Source organism: Thamnophis sirtalis, unplaced genomic scaffold (assembly GCF_051295495.1).
Source record: "Thamnophis sirtalis isolate CommonGarterSnake01/CBP01778 unplaced genomic scaffold, rThaSir2_p1.2 scaffold_9, whole genome shotgun sequence".
Lineage (NCBI taxonomy): Eukaryota > Metazoa > Chordata > Lepidosauria > Squamata > Natricidae > Thamnophis > Thamnophis sirtalis.
Genome location: NW_028261389.1, coordinates 78,057,850 through 78,075,116, shown reverse-complemented (window position 1 = coordinate 78,075,116; position 17,267 = coordinate 78,057,850).

Sequence of the window (17,267 nt, the reverse complement as noted above, 5' to 3'; positions counted from 1 at the left end):
TGATGAGGGCTCTGTGTCGGAGGCAGAGAGGGGGGACAGGGCCATCTGACAGTTATCAGCTGCCTTCAGAGTCAGACATCACTGGGGCAGAAGAACAGCTGGAGCCTGTCCCCAGTGTGCGCATGCGTAGAGTTGCCAGGCGAAGGGAACAGTTAAGGAACAAGGTCCGACTCGGGAGTAAAGCCACAGGTGGATGGTGAATGGCCCCTCCCAGAGGGAATAAAGAGGAGCGAAAGGGGAGTGGAGTTTGCAGGAGACCATTAGTTCACTTCATTGGTTCGTGACTCTCAGAGACTCCTTGCCAAGTTCTGCAGAGATTGGCCTGGCATCTCTCCAAGCCAGATAAGGTCTGTGACTGTAAAATCCTCCTTTGAAGGACTTTGCTGGATGTGAATGAGCAGAATTCACAGTCAATTAATAAAAAGGTTTTTTTTTTGCGTCTGCTTCATGGTTTGGGGAATCCTAGGCCAGAACACCTGGATTCTCTATTTTCAGTAGCTACTCCTACTTTGTCAATATGATCGAATAGGCCATGCTAAGTTTGAGGTTTCTTCTCTGAGGGACTCAGAACCCAAAGGCTCAAGCCTTGATAGGGGCCTCCTCTATGATGGTTTATTTTAAAGAATAGGACTGGTTTCCAGTTCTGCTCAGTTCTGTGAAAGTCCTAAAAACTGTTTTTTTTTTAAAGATGACAATATAGGTTGGACACATGCTGCACATGTGTGGGGAGTAGGGTGCATGCAGGAGACCATAGGGATGGAGTGGGGTGTATGCAGAGGGCACACATGCCTTTCATTTTGGGGGTTCAGGCCCACACAGACGCATTTGTGTGTGCGCACACACACACTCCAGGAGTTCAGTCCAGAAAAGGTTAGCCATCACTTCCCTATTCCATTCCAGACAAATGGCTGTGCAATCTCTTCAAGAATAGAATAGAACAGAACAGAACAGAACATGGAGTAGAGTAGAGTAGAGCAGAGCAGAGCAGAGCAGAGCAGAGCAGAGCAGAGCAGAGCAGAGCAGAGCAGAGTAGAATAGAATAGAATAGAATAGAAAATGGAAAGAATATAGAATGGAATGGAATGAATATAGAATAGAATAGAATAGAATAGAAAATGGAAAAAATATAGAATGGAATGGAATGAATATAGAATGGAATGGAGCAGCCACAGAGAAGGCCCTCCCCCGAGGAAGTCGCCAGTCGACATTGGCCGGCAGATGGAATCCGAAGGAGGCCTAGTCTGTGGGATCTGATAGGTCTTAGGGAGGTAATTGGCAGGAGGCGGTCTCTCAAGTACCCAGGTCCGATACCATGTAGGGCTTTAAAAGTAATGACTAGCACCTTGAAGCATGTCCGGAGACCAATAAGCAGCCAGTGCAGCTCGCGGAGGATAGGTGTAACGTGGGTGTACCGAGGTGCACCCACAATCGCTCGCGCGGCTGCGTTCTGGACAAGCTGAAGTCTCCGAATACCAGAATGGAATGGAATGGAATGGAATGGAATGGAATGAATATAGAATGGAAAGAATATAGAATGGAATGAATATAGAATAGAATAGAATAGAATAGAATAGAATAGAAACAGAAACAGAAACAGAAACAGAAACAGAAACAGAAACAGAAACAGAAACAAGAATGGAGGGGAGTGGATTGGAATAGAATAGAATAGAATAGGGAATGGAATGGAATGGAATAGGCAAGGGAATCAATATTGTATATATTCTATTCTATTCTATTCTATTATTATGGGAATCTCACCAGTAAGGCTGTTTATTTCTAGTAAGTGAATTTGCAACCACTTCCTGACTCTGGCAATGTACTTCTATGGAGAAATTCTAACTGTAAAACAATACTTTTCCCATGCCCACATCTACAGTATACCTCTAAAGCTAAAGATCCCCCCCCCCCCCTTTGTAACACGATTGATATAAAGTTTAAACGGCTTACAGGAGCTTAAAGAAGAGAGGTTCGAAAATTTATCAGTCACTAGCTTCTCTCTCTGAAGAATAAATGCTGGCCACCTTTTGAGCCTAATATAAGGATTGATTTCAGGGCATATTACAGCATCTCTCTGGAGATCCCCCCCCCCCTCAGCTGTGTTTTACAAAAAAGCAGTTTCTCAGATGCCATTTTATTCCTTATCGTTACCTCGATCAAAGATTGTGTTTGCTCCCCAGCCAAAGTTTATCGGTTTTTATGAACCTTGAAGGTGTTATCTACAGGAAGAACTCATCTTCAAAAGGATTCCAGGTGCTTAACCTGGTGTTCGGTACACAGGTTTTGCTTGTTTGTATTGGGATGAGAGTGAAAGAGAGAAAGAGATAAGAGTTCAAAATCTACTTTGGAAGACTGGAGTGGTCTTATTTTCCTTCTTCTCTGGGTAATCATCAAACAATTTTTTTTCACCGTTAGAGGTGAGCCTGGGATGAGAAACACGCTGGAAGTAGAGGAGCTTTTGCTGCCTCATTTCAGACAGCCGTAATTTTGTCAGTCTGCTATTGAACATTACTGGAGTTAAATAAAATGAAAATTAAGATGCCACAGTCCTGTAAACAATGGATTAATTACCAAATGCTGGCTGCTGAACCTCAGATTATCCCTAGGTGGCAGCAGAGGGATGTGGTTTGGCCACCATATATTTTTTGCCACCATCTTGTCTGGTAGGGCTACTTTATATATTAGGTAAAGGTAGATGTTCCCCTTGCACATATGTGCTAGTCGTTCCCGACTCTAGGGGGCGGTGCTCATCTCCGTTTCAAAGCCGAAGAGCCAGCGCTGTCCTAAGACGGCTCCGTGGTCATGTGGCCGGCATGACTCAATGCCAAAGGCGCACGGAACGCTGTTACCTTCCCACCAAAGGTGGTCCCTATTTTTCTACTTCCATTTTTATGTGCTTTCGAACTGATTCTTGGCAGAATCTGGGAAAAGTAACGGGAGCTCGCTCCGTTACGCGGAGCTAGGGATTCGAACCGTCCAACTGCTGACCTTTCTGATCGGCAAGCTCAGCACCTTAGCCACTGAGCCACCACATCCCTTGTTGAGCATTACTGAATGTTGAACATTACTGGAGTTAATTAAAATGAAAATTATGACGACGCAGCCCTGCGAACAATTGATGAATCACCGCTAGATGATCCCTAGGTGGCAGCAGAGGGATGAGTTTTTGCTGTATATTTTTGGCCACCATCTGGTCTGGTTGGGCTACTATATATATATTAGACGTGGCTTATTCTGAACAGCTCATAGGCTGCAAGGGAAAAGAGTGTGTGTGTGTGTGGGGGGGGACATTTTAGCCATGTTATGGGAATGTAAGTAAATGTCAAACCAGCCTCCCTCAGAAAGAAACCACTTAACTCCATTTCCCAGAATTAAGAGTACTTTTACTGGTTGTGAAAGATAGTAAGGTGGCAGGCTGAACCAAAGTAGGCCTCAAGCCTGAACCAAACTAGGGTTTCACGATATTAAGTTTTAACTGTTCACATAGAAATTGCAAGGTTTGCTTTTAGGACATAGTGCGGTTAGACACGGGTTAGAAGGAAGTCTGCAGATGAAATATGCTGAAGTGAAGCATCTATTTTAGCCTATTTGCTGGCTTGGCTGTTAATCTGTTTGGTAGACACATATAGTTAGTTCCTCAAAATACGAGCTATGCATGTCCGTTAACTGACCCATGTATTATGACATCCTGTAGACATACTTTCTGTAACTCAAGGGCAAATCTTGAGGGGTGTTTCCAAAACTAACAGATGGCTTTAGCTGAAAGTGATAAACTATATAAGGAAGTTCCTGAATTTCACTTAGTGTTCAGGCCATTTAGGCCAGGCTACCAGTGGTCTGTCTAGGAGCTCTAACATGGGATTTATGAACCCACTCAGCCTGGGAAAATCCTCATTCCCTTCCGATCAGCAGGGATCCGGGAGGCAGAGAATAGATGGGGGTTGGGCCAGTTTACCCGTTCTCAGAATTACTCAAAATTTCCACTCCCAGTTCTCCAGAACTGGTGAGAACCTGCTGGATACCACCTCGGTTGGAAGGGGAAAAAAACAGAAACCAGGAAGTTAGCAGACATCCTTCAAGTCTCATCTGACAGAAAAATCTAGCGGTCCGAAACAGAAGGCAGTCAAGGTGACATGTGATGGATTGCTAATGGTGAAGAGCACCTGGTAAAGGATAAAAGGACAAATTCTATAGGTGCCTCTTTATCTCGGGAGTTTCCCACCCGGGCATGCTTCCATCAACATCTATCAAGTGCTTCAATTCAGGAACGAATGGGGAAAAAAATGAACCCAGAAAATAAGACTGAGTGACCCTTATAGAAGATTTGAGAGAAGAAGAATTTAGATTGTGCAAGTAGGACATTGCATGCACACATTTGTTGTTGCTGTTTACAAACTTTTCATTTGTGTCTCTATGCTACCCTAGCCACACAGCTTCCTTCAGCTGTTGGATGCTCATCTTCGTAAAAGGTTTGATGCGATCAAGCCAGCGTGTCCTTTCCTTGCCCCTTCTTCTCGTTCCACTAACCCAGGGGTCAGCAACCTTCAACACTCAAAGAGCCACAAATGTCCTAACCAGAAGCCCCCATTCAATTCTGGAGCTGACCAGAAGTCCCGTTCCCCCACCATAGAGTCTCCTCCTAGCCCGGCGTCCTTTTTCCTCTGCTGACTGGAAATCCGGTTTCCCCACCATAGAGTCTCCTCCTAGCCCGGCGTCCTTTTTCCTCTGCCGACTGGAAATCCGGTTTCCCCACCATAGAGTCTCCTCCTAGCACGGCGTCCTTTTTCCTCTGCTGACTGGAAATCCGGTTTCCCCACCATAGAGTCTCCTTCTAGCATGGCATCCTTTTTCCTCTGCTAATTGGAAGACCAGTTCCCTCACTATAGAGTCTCCTCCTAGCGTGGCATCCTTTTTCCTCTGCCAACCGAAAGCCCGCTTCCCCCACCATAGAGTCTCCTCCTAGCTTGGCATCCTTTTTCTTCTACCTATCCTAACTGAAAGCCCTATCAATTGTGGAGCCGACCAGCAACAGGGAGCTGCAGCAGAGGGATGAAAGAGCCACATGCAGCTCCAGAGCCGCAGGTTACCGCCCCCTACGCTAACCATTCCTAGCATCGTTGACTTAGCCAAAGAATTTGCACCAAGGATACTATAAAATCCCCATTCCCACCCCACTCTTGGGCCAGCTAGAGGTGGAATTTGCAGGTTCTCCTAACTACTCAAAATTTCTGCTATCGGTTTTCCAGAACCTGTCGAATCTGCTGGATTTCACCCGTGGTTTGGCCTCATCTGACAGGATAAGTCTTTAAATCAACGCCTGCTGAAATAGCTTCTATCTGTTGCATTGCTCATCCTATCTCTTGTGGATTTCCATGGCTGCTTGGGCCGTTGAGGAGTAGATAATGGAAGGTGAAAGCAAAATTATATGGGTTTGCCAAAGGGGCTGTGGGTAAGACATCATCGAGTCAGCATAGAGATGTAAACAACAGTGTGAATCAGGGATTACGCAGACCTTGGGACAATTAGGTGAAGAATGAGGATTTTGCTCATTTACAAAAGGGGGGTGGGGATGTCGCTGGGGTACAATTCAAAACCTTTGGCGAAGCACAGACTAATCGGAGTAGCGGAGCAGAGAAAGGAATTTGGGAGAAAAGGGGAATTTCTCCACTTGGAAGCAAAGCCAACATTTGACCCCACGGGGAGTCTGTTGTTTCTCACAGAGTTTCATTGTTTCCCCGCAGATGTCTCATTACCCAACTAGTTAACCTCATCAGTGCCAGAAGGGAGAGGGGTTTCCAGGCTTCTTGGTGCTCTCTGAGCTTGGTTGTTTTCTTGCAGACATTTCAATACCCAACTAGGTAACATCACCAGTGCTAGAAAGGAATGGGTTTGGAGGAGGAGGAAGAGGAGGAGGAAGAAGAAGAAGAGAAGAAAGAGAAGAGCAGGAAGAGAAGGAGAAAAGGAGGAGGAGGAGAGGAGGAGGAGAAGAAAGGGAAGAGCAGGAAGAGGAGGAGGATGAAGGAGACGAGGAGGAGAAGGAGAAGGAGGGGAAGAAAGAAAAGGAGAAGAAAAAGAGAAGGAAAAGGAGGAGAAGGAGGAGAAGAAAGAGAAGAGGAGGAGGAGGATGACTGGCGGGGTCCTTGGTGCTCTCTGAGCTTGGTGGTTTTCTAGCAGACATTTCATTACCCAACTAGGTAACATCACCAGTGCTAGAAGGGAATGGGTTTAGAGGAGGAGGAAGAGGAGAAGAAAGAGAAGAGCAGGAAGAGAAGGAGAACAGGAGGAGGAGAGGAGGAGGAGAAGAAAGAGAAGAGCAGGAAGAGAAGGAGGATGAAGGAGAAGAGGAGAAGAAGGAGAAGGAGGAGAAGAAGGAGAAGGGGAAGAGGAGGAGAAGGAGAAGGAGGAGAAGAGGATTACTAGCGGGGTCCTTGGTCCTCTCGGACCTTGGCGGTTTTCTTGCAGTCATTTCATTACCCAAATAGGTAACATCATCAATGCTGGAAGGGTTTTTGGATGGAAGAGAAGGAGGAGGGGGGGGAGGACTTTGGATCCTTGGTGCTCTCTGAGCTTGGCTATTTTCTCGCAGACATTTCATTACCTAACGAGGTAACATCATCAGTGCTAGAAGGGAGTGGGGAGCACTGGAACAAGAGCCCATTGCATTCACTTCTAGCACTGACACTGTTACCTACTTCGGCCTGTGGCAACTGCTTTGGAAATCCTTCCCTGTAAAAATCCTCTATGGGTGACTCCAGCTGATGCCGTCACTTTTATCATGTCAAATTTATTTTTAGCGCGTGCTTGATTTCCCCAGGATTTTAGCCATCCTAATATTTTCCTCTTCCGCGCTTGCCTGCTCTGGCACTGAAGTAGTTTGTTTGTTTTAATTCCCATTGTTTTCGGTGACCGACTTTGGAACAATAAGGGAAGCCACCTGCCAAATGGCAGCTACGAACAATACAATACAATACAATACAACAATACAATACAATACAATACAATACAATACAATACAATACAATACAATACAATACAATACAATAGCAGAGTTGGAAGGGACCTCGGAGGTCTTCTAGTCCAACCCCCTGCCTAGGCAGGAAACCCTACAACACTTCAGACAAATGGCTATCCAACATCTTCTTTTTTTATTGAAATTTTTTTAAAAAAAGCTTTTACAAATATTTACCTCCCCCCCCAACCTTCCCCCCCTCCCGACTTCCCAGAACAAATACAGGATATAAATCTTTAACAAAGATGTTCTAAAATAAACAAAGAAAGTTAGTATCATCTTTCATTTGAGCTTTAACTCCTCTTTTGTTAGGTTAACTCTAAACAGATTATATCGTTCCTCGCTTTTTCAGTCATAAGCTATCTGTAATTTCTTAGTTCCATATTTATTTTGAATATAATCAATCCATCTTCTCCACTCCAGTTTATATTTCTCATTTGAGTGGTCCTTGAGATATGCTGATATTTTAGCCATCTCTGCTAAGTTTGTTACTTTTAATGTCCATTCTTGAATAGTAGGCAAATCTTCCTTCTTCCGGTATTGCGCCACCAACAGTCTTGCTGCCGTTATTAAATGCAAAATCAAGTTAGTCTCTATAACGGTACAATCGGTAGTTATACCTAACAGGAATAACTGAGGGGTAAACTTTATCCTCTTTTTAAGAACATTTTGCATAATCCACCATATTTTTATCCAAAATGCTTTAACCTTTTTACAAGTCCACCATATATGGTCATATGTAGCATCAACACAATCACATCTCCAGCATTTAGGTTGTAAATTCGGGTACATACAGGCCAGTTTTTTAGGATCTAAATGCCATCTATAAAACATCTTATAAAAGTTCTCTCTCAAATTTTGGGTTTCCGTGAATTTTACATTTCTTACCCATATCTTTTCCCATGTATCCAACATTATTGGTTCTTCAAAAGTTTGTGCCCACTTTATCATACAATCTTGGACTAGTTCTGTTTCCGAATCCATTTCTATTAATACATTATATAACCTTTTTATACGCATTTGACTTTGATCCCTAATTTGTTTTAGTAAATTATCCTCATTTTGCATAAAACCAATTTTTTGATCTTTTTTTCCATCTGGCCTATAACTGTCCATACTGAAACCATGTTTGAATTACCTTTTCCTCTTTTAGTACATTGTCCAACATCTTCTTAAAGACTTCCAGTGTTGGGGCATTCACAACCTCTGGAGGCAAGTTGTTCCACTGGTTCATTGTTCTCACTGGAAATTTCACAATTTGTTCACAGGAAATTTCTCCTCACTTCTAAGTTGCTTCTCTCATATATTTTATTTCAACAATAGAAGCTCTTCACTTTACGGCTTCCTAGGTTAGGATCCAAGCCTATTCCTTGAAATAGCTAGTGCTGGTGGAAGAGGGGGGGTGGTTCAATTAAATTTGGACATTTGCAAAGGTTTCTGGCGTGGGGGCCATTATCAAGACATTTAGCTCATGCAGAGTCTGCAGCTTTAATTCGCATTAATCATCTCCACAACGGGTCAGTTCCGAGTGATTACCTTGGCGTGGCCTGTTCTTAATGACCGATTTATCTATCTGAGGAAGTAAACAAACTGATATTTGGCAAGCTATTAAGTGTCTGGGCATGATCAGGGGCTCAAGCGATCGGTTCTTTGGGGTCCAGAGACCATGAACACAGCAGTAAATAAAGGGAGTTTAAGCTTTATTACTAATTCAAGCCAACAGATGTGAAATCGTAACATTAAAAAAATCATGCTTACCAAGCGAGGTGATACCCAAATCTCTTGCAAGCTGCCAGGAGCTCCTTAAGCATAGCAGAGATACAGAATAACAGAATCACAGAGTTGGAAGGGACCTTGGAGGTCTTCCAATCCATCCCCATGCTCAAGCAGGAGACCCTATACTATTTTAGGCAAATGGTTGTCCAATCTCTTCTTAAAAGCCTCCAGTGATGGAGAAGGAAGGAAGGAAGGAAGGAAGGAAGGAAGGAAGGAAGGAAGGAAGGAAGGAAGGAAGGAAGGAAGGAAAACAGCATAACAATAGCAATAGCAATAGCAGTTAGACTTATATGCCGCTTCATAGGTCTTTTAGCCCTCTCTAAGCAGTTTACAGAGATAGAATATCGCCCCCAACAACAATCCGGGTCCTCATTTTACCCACCTCGGAAGGATGGAAGGCTGAGTCAACCCTGAGCCGGTGAGATTTGAACAGCCGAACTGCAGAACTGCAGTCAGCTGTAGTAGCCTGCAGTGCTGCCTTTAACCACTGTGCCACCTCGGAATAACAGAGTTGGCAGGGACCTTGGAGGTCTTCTAGTCCAACCCCATGATCAAGCAGGAGACCTTATGCTATTTCAGGAAAATGGTTGTCAAATCTCTTCTTAAAATCATCCAGTGATGGAGAAGGAAGGAAGGAAGGAAGGAAGGAAGGAAGGAAGGAAGGAAGGAAGGAAGGAAGGAAGGAAGGAAGGAAGGAAGGCAGCATAACAGAATAACAGAATTGGAAGGGACCTTGGAGGTCTTCTAGTCCAACCCCTGCCGTAGACCATTTCAGACTGGCTGTCTGATCTCTTCTTAAAACCCTCCAGTGATGGAGAATACACAACTTCTGGAGGCAACTCATTCCACTGATTAATTGTTCTCACTCTGAGAAAATTTCTCCTTAGTTCTAGATTGGTTCACTTCTTTATTAATTTCTATCCATTGTTTCTTGTCCTGCCTTCTGGTGCTTTGGAAAATAGCTTGACCCCTTCCTCTCTATGACAGCACCTCAATATTGGAACACTGCTATCATGTCACCCCCTAGTCCTTTTCCCATTAAATTAGACATCCCCAGTTCCTGCAACCGTTCTTCATTTGTTTTGACCTCCAGTCCCCTAATCTTCTTTGTTGCTCTTCTCTGCATTCTTTCTAGAGTCTCCACATCTTTGTTTAAATTGTGGCGACCAAAACTGGCTGCAATATTCCAAAGGTGATCTTTGAACCCCAAAACAGAAAGCGTTGCTGACATTTTAAAGCATTTCAATGTATCATTATTTGGATTGTAAGTTGTGGGAGTTGAAAATAGGAGAATGATAAGTCCCTAGATCAAGATCACTGCAGATGGGGGACTGCAGCCAAGAAATTGCTCCTGCGGAGGAAAAATATGGCAAATCTACACAGCATATTAAAAAGTAGAGACATCACTCTGCCAACAAAAGTGCGTCTAGTCAAGGCTCTGATTTTCCCAGTTGCAATGGATGGCTGTGAAAATTGGACCATAAGGAAGGCTGGGCGCCAAAAAATGGAGGCCTTTGAACTCTGGTGCTGGAGGAGAAGACTCCTGCATTGAGTCCCTTGGACTGCAAGGCCATCCAACCGGTCAGTCCTAGAGGAGATCAACCCTGGCTGCTCTTTAGAAGGCCAGATCCTGAAGAGGAAACTCAAAGACTTTGGCCACCTGATGAGAAGGAAGGACTCCCTGGAGAAGAGCCTCATGCTGGGAACGATGGAGGGCAAAAGAAGAAGAAGGGGACGGCAGAGAAGGAGGTGGCTGGATGGAGTCACTGAATGAATCTATCTGTCTGTCTGTCTGTCTGTCTGTCTGTCTGTCTGTGTCTGTCTGTCTGTCTGTCTGTCTGTCTATGTATCTATCTATCTATCTATCTATCTATCTATCTATCTATCTATTATTATCTATCTATCTATTTATTATCTATCTATCTATCTATCTATCTATCTATCTATCTATCTATCTATCTATCCATCATCTTCTGAAACTCAAAGACTTTGGCCACCTGATGAGAAGGAAGGACTCCCTGGAGAAAAAGCCTCATGCTGGGAAAGATGGAGGGCAAAAGAAGAAGAAGGGGACGGCAGAGAAGGAGGTGGCTGGATGGAGTCACTGAATGAATCTATCTATCTGTCTGTCTGTCTGTCTGTCTGTCTGTCTGTCTGTCTGTCTGTCTGTCTGTCTATCTATTATTATCTATCTATTTATTATCTATCTATCTATCATCTATCTATCTATCTATCTATCTATCTATCTATCTATCTATCTTTCTATCATCTATCTATCTATCATCTTCTGAAACTCAAAGACTTTGGCCACCTGATGAGAAAAGGACTCCCTGGAGAAAAGCCTCATGCTGGGAACGATGGAGGGCAAAAGAAGAAGAAGGGGACGGCAGAGAAGGAGGTGGCTGGATGGAGTCACCGAAGCAGTTGGCAGCTTCAATGGACTCCAGAGGTTGGTAAAGGACAGGAAGGCCTGGAGGAACATTGTCCATGGGGTCACAGTGGGTCTGACACAACTTTGTGAAGGAGGAGGAGGAGGAGGAGGAGGAGGAGGAGGAGGAGGAGGAGGAGGAGGATTTCATAGAATGTTGTTTGATGTGGAAGGTAATGGATTGGGTTGAGATCTAAGTATATACAATTGATAGGAACAGATTTCTCTCCTCATTCTAATCTTTTCAGCCACTCCAATCTGTGGAATTCAGAGAATGAAAAGGTCCAGTAAAAAGATTGAATGTTAGGAAATGTGAAAAGCAGAATGGAGGCACTTTCCGTTCAAGGAGCATGTAGCAAACTTTAAGGGAAAGAAGATTAAAATTAATGAAGCTCTTTATTCCAGGATAAGAGCTAAATCCATCTCAATCAAAGGACGTGGGCTTTGGAATACAAGAACGACTCTCCCATTTTAATTTAGTTTAATAACATTAAAGTTCCTTTAGAAATGATGAGCACATAAACATCTTCAGTCACTTTTTCGGAGAGCAAATGCTATAAAATCTGGTACGTCCATAAACATATGTGTCTAGCAAAGACTTGTGTCAAGTGTTTTGCTTTATTGCACATTGCACAGGATTCTTTTTTCCTCCAACGTGTTGAAGTTAAAAAGTTTTAAGCTGTAGCCGTAAAAAAATACACTTGAGAACTATCTACAAGCTTTTCAGGAGAGTATTAAAAGTATTTGACCAAAGGCTTGAAATCTTTACTCCCGAAAACTTCCGTAAGCAAGTTTTTCTGCAGGGAGGATAAAAATGCAAAGCTATAAATCACTTGGTCTCAAGAAAAGAATCCGTGAGAGTTTAATAAGAAACTCGGCTAATTAAACGGATCCCCCGTTATTGCGTGATCTGGAGGTTTTCCTTTTAACTCCCTTTTTAAAATTAATCCTAGGTGGCATGAACCAAAAAATAAATCCCCCTTCCTAATCAAAACAATGCAGGAATGCAATGAGGTGGGGGGGAATGTGCAATTGTATATATGCAAAAAGGGATGGGGTGGCTCAGTGGCTAAGACGCTGAGCTTGTCCATCGAAAGGTTGGCAGTTCAGCGGTTCGAATCCCTAATGGAGTGAGCTCCCGTGACTTGTCCCAGCTTCTGCCAACCTAGCAGTTCGAAAGCACGTAAAAATGCAAGTAGAAAAATAGGAACCACCTCTGGTGGGAAGGGAACAGCGTTCCATGCGCCTTTGGCGTTGAGTTACACCGGCCACATGACCACAGAGATGTCTTCGGACAGCGCTGGCTCTTCGGCTTTGAAACGGAGATGAGCACTGGCCCCTAGAGTCAGGAACGACTAGCACATATGTGCGAGAGGAATCTTTAATTTTACCTTATATATGCAAAAGTCTAATTGCATGTTGTGGGAAGCCAGGTCCCCCCCGCCCTCTTAGAAGAATGAAATATTAAAAAGGCAGAATGTTATATATTATATTAATGGAGAAATGTACTCTTAAAGATAGAAAGCAGACACAGTCTTTTTTTTTTTTGCTTTTTCAATATTCAAAGGTTTTATTTCTTTTAAAACACAAATATTTCATCATTCGTCAATCATTAAAACATCGAAGTACAATTTTTTTTGTCTTTGTGCCCCTCCCTCCCTCCACCCCCACTCCCCCTCCTTCCCCCCCCCCTCCTTCCCAGAACCTGTACACGGTATGGATTTTTAACAAACACAGTCTAAAATCTATTGGGGAAAAAAAGAAATAAAGAAATTAATGACATTCTGCATTGAGCTTAGCTTCTTCTAGCTGAACTAACTTTAAACAATTTAAATCATTTCTGATCTTAAGCATAGGCTAACTGGAATTTCTTGGTCCCGTATTTATTTTGTATATAGTCCAGACACAGTCTTTCTTAATAGCACCCCTCTCTCCCGCAACAGGTATGTGACGACCCAGGGAGTGGCACAAAAGCAACACAGCCAGAGAACAGGTGTAACTCCCCTTTATTGCAGCCAAGTGTCCCCAAGTTTATTAAAAGTCCTCGAGCAAAGTTCTCACAAGTACCTTCAGCAGCCTCTGGCTGCAAATAGTCCAGCAATCAAGGTTAGCAAAGCAGTAACCAAGGCAAGAAGTCCAGTTAGCAAGGTGATAAACAATAGTAACCAAGGAAGAAGTTCAGTGAAGCAGGCAAACTGGGAAAATCCCACAAAACGGAGCACAGTAATTCTCAGGCATCAGCAAGTGCACACGAGGCACCACAGATTCAACGCTTCTTCCTGACAAATGCCCCTCCCACCGGCATCTCCTTTCATCTCGGTCCCCAGGTGTGCCTTGTGAAGATGGGCGGGGCACTCTCCTCCCTTCTAGCTGGCTCAGTCTGTGTTCACACCTTCTCTCCACTCTCCACGCTCTTGGATCAGGAGTGGGTGGTCCTTGCTCGTCGCCTGAGCTCTGGCTCTCACGCTCATCGTTCCTCTGTTCCTCCCTGTCTACCAGCTGTTCAAATCCTGAAATTGCTTGTCCTAACTGGCCCTGCCCTTCCCCATTTTCCTCCACAGCCAATAAAGTCGCCCCTTCAATCTCTGTCGGCTCAGCTTCCAGATCGTCTTCTCCTGCAGATTCAGGTTCTGACGGGGGTATGACAAGATATTTTGTGGCCATTAAGAAAGACTGAGCCACAAAACAAAAGATCTTCAGCTCCAGGATGACGGGATTAAGAAGAATAGGACATGATCTTTCAGGACATAATAGGATTAACCAGTGGTGATATTCAATTTTTTTTACTACCTGTTCTATGGGAGTGGCAAGGGGAAGGATACTGCAAAATCTCCATTCCCACCCCATTCTGGGGCCAGCCAGAAGTGGCATTTGCCAGTTCTCTGTACTACTCAAAATTTCCGCTACCGGTTTTTGAAATTACTCAAAATTTCCACTACCGGTTCTCCAAACTCCTCAAAATTTTCACTAATGGTTTTCTGAACTACTCAAAATTTCCACTACTGGTTCTCTGAACTACTCAAAATTTTCGTTACCAGTTCTCTGAACTTCTCAAAATTTCTGCTACCAATTCTCTGAACTACTCAAAATTTCTGCTACCAGTTCTCTGAACTACTCAAAGTTTCCACAACCGGTTCTCCAAACTTCTCAAACTTTTCACTACCGGTTCTCCGAACTACTCAAAATTTCTGCTACCAGTTCTCCAAACTGCTCAAAATTTCCACTACCAGTTCTCTGAACTACTCAAAATTTCCACTACCGGTTCTCCGAACTACTCAAAATTTTCACTACCAGTTCTCTGAACTACTCAAAATTTCTGCTACCAGTTCTCTGAACTACTCAAAGTTTCCACAACCGGTTCTCCAAACTTCTCAAACTTTTCACTACCGGTTCTCCGAACTACTCAAAATTTCTGCTACCAGTTCTCCAAACTGCTCAAAATTTCCACTACCAGTTCTCTGAACTACTCAAAATTTCCACTACCGGTTCTCCGAACTACTCAAAATTTTCACTACCAGTTCTCTGAACTACTCAAAATTTCTGCTACCAGTTCTCCGATCTACTCAAAATTTCTGCTACCAGTTCTCCAAACTGCTCAAAATTTCCACTACCAGTTCTCCGAACTACTCAAAATTTTCACTACCAGTTCTCTGAACTACTCAAAATTTCTGCTACCGGTTTTCCAAACTGCTCAAAATTTCCACTACCAGTTCTCTGAACTACTCAAAATTTCTGCTACCAGTTCTCCGATCTACTCAAAATTTCTGCTACCAGTTCTCCAAACTGCTCAAAATTTCCACTACCGGTTCTCCGAACTACTCAAAATTTTCACTACCAGTTCTCTGAACTACTCAAAATTTCTGCTACCAGTTCTCTGAACTACTCAAAGTTTCCACTACCGGTTCTCCGAACTACTCAAAATTTTCACTACCAGTTCTCTGAACTACTCAAAATTTCTGCTACCAGTTCTCCAAACTGCTCAAAATTTCCACTACCAGTTCTCTGAACTACTCAAAATTTCTGCTACCAGTTCTCTGAACTACTCAAAGTTTCCACAACCGGTTCTCCAAACTTCTCAAACTTTTCACTACCGGTTCTCCGAACTACTCAAAATTTCTGCTACCAGTTCTCCAAACTGCTCAAAATTTCCACTACCAGTTCTCTGAACTACTCAAAATTTCCACTACCGGTTCTCCGAACTACTCAAAATTTTCACTACCAGTTCTCTGAACTACTCAAAATTTCTGCTACCAGTTCTCCGATCTACTCAAAATTTCTGCTACCAGTTCTCCAAACTGCTCAAAATTTCCACTACCGGTTCTCCGAACTACTCAAAATTTTCACTACCAGTTCTCTGAACTACTCAAAATTTCTGCTACCGGTTCTCTGAACTACTCAAAATTTTCACTACCAGTTCTCTGAACTACTCAAAATTTCTGCTACCAGTTCTCTGAACTACTCAAAGTTTCCACAACCGGTTCTCCAAACTTCTCAAACTTTTCACTACCGGTTCTCCGAACTACTCAAAATTTCTGCTACCAGTTCTCCAAACTGCTCAAAATTTCCACTACCAGTTCTCTGAACTACTCAAAATTTCCACTACCGGTTCTCCGAACTACTCAAAATTTTCACTACCAGTTCTCTGAACTACTCAAAATTTCTGCTACCAGTTCTCCGATCTACTCAAAATTTCTGCTACCAGTTCTCCAAACTGCTCAAAATTTCCACTACCGGTTCTCCGAACTACTCAAAATTTTCACTACCAGTTCTCTGAACTACTCAAAATTTCTGCTACCGGTTTTCCAAACTGCTCAAAATTTCCACTACCAGTTCTCTGAACTACTCAAAATTTCTGCTACCAGTTCTCCGATCTACTCAAAATTTCTGCTACCAGTTCTCCAAACTGCTCAAAATTTCCACTACCGGTTCTCCGAACTACTCAAAATTTTCACTACCAGTTCTCTGAACTACTCAAAATTTCTGCTACCAGTTCTCTGAACTACTCAAAGTTTCCACTACCGGTTCTCCGAACTACTCAAAATTTTCACTACCAGTTCTCTGAACTACTCAAAATTTCTGCTACCAGTTCTCCAAACTGCTCAAAATTTCCACTACCAGTTCTCTGAACTACTCAAAATTTCTGCTACCAGTTCTCTGAACTACTCAAAGTTTCCACAACCGGTTCTCCAAACTTCTCAAACTTTTCACTACCAGTTCTCCGATCTACTCAAAATTTCTGCTACCAGTTCTCCAAACTGCTCAAAATTTCCACTACCGGTTCTCCAAACTGCTCAAAATTTCCACTACCAGTTCTCTGAACTACTCAAAATTTCCACTACCGGTTCTCCGAACTACTCAAAATTTTCACTACCAGTTCTCTGAACTACTCAAAATTTCTGCTACCAGTTCTCCGATCTACTCAAAATTTCTGCTACCAGTTCTCCAAACTGCTCAAAATTTCCACTACCGGTTCTCCGAACTACTCAAAATTTTCACTACCAGTTCTCTGAACTACTCAAAATTTCTGCTACCGGTTCTCTGAACTACTCAAAATTTCTGCTACCGGTTCTCCAGAGCCTGTCAGAACCAGCTGGATTTCACCCCTGGGATTAACCCACTACCATTTTGCAGAAGACCCAGATCTCACTAGATTGCACAATCTCCTAAAGGCCTATTCAGACATGTTCAGCTGACCCAGAACGACAAAACCTGGTGTGGTTCTGTTCATCAGTAAAATTTCTTTCCTCCCATGTCATTTCCAGCGTCTTGCTCCCAGGCTTGGAACCGAAACAGATGGATTTTCCTTCCTACAACACAAAGCCATGGGTCAGCATTCTGTTCATTCTCAATTAGGGATGTGCGTGAGGGATGACATTGGGAGCTATCATTTTTCAAGCCAGGAATGTGGATTATGACAACAGAGCACGATATTTTTTTTTGGCTTCGGCAGAAGTCAAAATGTCCACTCAGCTGCGGGAAAGGTGGAGAAAAGAAACAGAGCGATGAAATTGCAAGAATTGGATGGATCTCACGTTGTATTTACAGAGGGCAGTTGAG